Source organism: Panthera tigris, chromosome B3, assembly GCF_018350195.1.
Source record: "Panthera tigris isolate Pti1 chromosome B3, P.tigris_Pti1_mat1.1, whole genome shotgun sequence".
Lineage (NCBI taxonomy): Eukaryota > Metazoa > Chordata > Mammalia > Carnivora > Felidae > Panthera > Panthera tigris.
In genome coordinates, this window is record NC_056665.1 from 95946133 (window position 1) to 95949462 (window position 3330).

The following is a 3330-nucleotide window of genomic DNA, read 5'->3' on the forward strand; positions in this document are numbered from 1 at the left end:
TTATCAAAATAACAAATGGCAAAATAATAGAGAACCGTGCCATAAAAGAGCAAAGGGAAAAGTCTTATGATCCAAATGAATAAGCTTTTAACTCACCTTCCAGATTATGGTAATTGCATTTATCAGAAACCATTTGGAATTACAAACCTTCACATCTTGATCTCAATTATGCTTTCCCCTCTGAATTCACTTTAGAACTTTAGAGTGTATGATAAATTCAGCATCATAGGTACTTCAGTGCCTTAATAAATAATAATTTAATGAGCAATTTCAGGAATACATTAAAGTATTTTTTACTTGATTTTATGAACCAATGTATAAATAGAAATGAAATTATAACACTAAATTGCTATTGAGAGTAATTACTTCTTATTTATATCTGCTAGTAGCCAGAAGGTGTTTTATATCTCTTATTAACTTCTTTCAGTGGACTAAATTTAAATCAGAATTAGAGTCAGAAATAAGAAGACTGTCTTTTTATTTTTATCTTATTCAGAACTAGAAGTAGAAATAGTCATATAAGTAGAGAGATTTTCTGTGAGAGATTTGTAGTATAATACTATAGTCTTCTTTATTTGTGATATTTGAGATAAGTAAAGCTTTTCATTCTACCAATTCATTATCCATTATCCTATTTCATACAAGATAAAATTTATATCAGTGTAAACATTGACATAGCATTCATTGTAGAAATAATCAATATAGTTGGCACGTTACATATATATAAAATATTTATTGTAATACAGGTTAAATATGATTGCCCCATAGAAACTGTATTTTAATAAATGTTTAAGAAATAAATTTAATAAACTATAATTTAATAAATGTTTAAGAAATAAATTTAGCAAATTAAACTATAATTTAATATATATAAAATTTACTAAGGGAATTTGTTTGCTTTATGAAACAGAAATTTAGTTAAAGAAAGATAATAAAAGTGTATTTATCTTAATAACTGAACACTTCATAACACACAATAGGAACACATTTGGCCAAACTTTAATGGAAGACGTATCCAGTTACCTATAACTTTTAAAATGAGGATTTTTGAAAGAATGTTGTTGGCTCAGCAAACTAGATATGGATCCAATCTCGAGTCAATCACGTAGGGAAAGGGACAAAAATTGCAAATATGACTACCTAGGCCCAACTCTACAGTAGAGATCATGGATGTGGGAGGTAGGAGTCCTTTGGGAGGGCCAGTAGGGAGGAAATATTGGTTAAGTACAATACACAGAACAGTGGCCAGATACCTAAAACCCAATAAATATAACCATAAATTCCCACAATCTCATCAGTTCTAAAGTACATGTCTATGGGCATTTATTGATTATATTACATGTAAACATATTTTTTTCAGGTCACTGTACAGATTATAGATGAGGATATTGTGGCCTAGAAAGTGTGTTTGTTTGTAGCTTAGACTAGTTAATAAATGGCTTATAAATGGTGGGTTCCGAGGATCCAATAATGGAAGACATTATCACCATTGTCAAGCAGGATGTATTCAATGCTCAACAAGGATCTGAAAGTCAGGTTCTACTGGTGATGTGAATCTTCCCCTCACTCCCATCCCAAATTTCCAAAAATATGTAGATTCCTGATCAGTTCACTAACTTTAGGCAGAATATTTAACTTTGATTATTCATAAATGACCATTGATTGTTTTGGACACTGAGCACAAACAGCAAGTACATCCTTTAGCAAAATTATAGAACTGTGGTGCTTTTCCCTATTTACTTCCAGTTGGTCCAGCTGGGCTTGAAGTTGTCTTTTTCTTATAGTACATTAATGAAGGACTTGCCAAGTAGAAAAGGCACTCAGTATTCTAGCATTTTATGGCCATAACTCAGAGGACAGAGCCTCACTGGACATGTGGTCTGAGCCAGGAGAGAGCCAGAGACAGTGTAACAAGAAGCTTTACTACTGCATAACAGGGATTGCAGATGGCCCTAAGGTGCCATTGTTTTCACTTTCCTTTGCACAACCTAGATTCAAAGGGCTCCATATTTTTGTTTTCAACAATTGCACCACCATTATACCAGTCCAATATTTACATATTTGTTAAGACTTGCAGTCTTAGAGAAACCCAATCTAAACAAAATTGAATTAAAAGAGAAACCCATTAGAAATTTATCTACAGGGGTGCCTGGGTGGCTCAGTCAGTTAAGCGTCTGACTCGTGATTTCAGCTCAGGTCATGATCTCATGGTTCATGGGTTCAAGCCCCATGTTGGGCTCTGAGCAGACAGGGCTTTCTCTCTCTCTCTCTGCTCCTCCACACACTCTTTTTCTACCCCTCCCCTGCTTGCTCTCTATCTCTTTCTGTCTCAAATAAATAAACATTAAAAACAAAAGAAATTTATCTACAAAATCTCTGACAAAACAGGAAGCCTTTTCATAAAACATTCCAACCCATCAGGAAATCTATCAGTTTCTCTTACATGTCTTCTCTGCTCTTGCGCCCCTCCTGGAAGTTATCCCTCCCCTGAGGGATATGCCTCCCCTGATGGTTTGCTAGCTCCAGGTTCTGTTGCCCAGACTGTATATTGGCATCTTCCTTTCTGATGGTCTAGAATTGCCTTTCATTTCTTTCTATATAAGAGCCTCTTAGATTCCTGGATGTCATGGTTTTCCTTTTCCTTGTTTTACGATAGCTTTTGTATGGAGCACATCCTCTAGAGGCTTTCTGCCAAATGGTACACAGAACACAGTTTTTTGAGTCCTCTCATGTCTGAAAATATTATAATAGACTCAGTCTTACCTTACAGCTTGATGATTAACCAGTAACTAAGTTTGAAATATTTTTTTCCTCTGAAACTGAGGACTTGTCTTTTAGCTTCTTTTGCAGATGTTAAGAAATCTGATAACACTCATCTTTTCTTTGTTCTTTCTCGTGTTTTGTTTTGTTTTGTTTTGTTTTGTTTTGTTTTGGTTTCTTTGGTTTCAGGATGTTGGGAGTGTGTGTGTATGTGCACTTCATTTATTATTCTGGGCACTTAGAGAAACTTTTAATTTTGAAACTCTTGGCTTTTGGCCTGAAAAAAAAATTACTTCTTCGATAATAAGGAGATCCCAGTTTTCATCTTCTCTCTTTTCAGAAACCATTGTGAATCAGATGTGGAATCCTTTAGATTAATCTTCTAAATCAGCTTACATTTTTCCTATTTCATCTTTGTCGATTTGTTTCAATTTTGTGGCATTTTTCTCAACTTAATTTGCAACCTTTCTATTGTTTCTTTTATATAAACACCTATTATCATCTTTTTTTTTTTACATTCCAAGAGTTCTTTCTCGTTTTATGATTGTTTGTTTTACGGCTTTCAGTTTT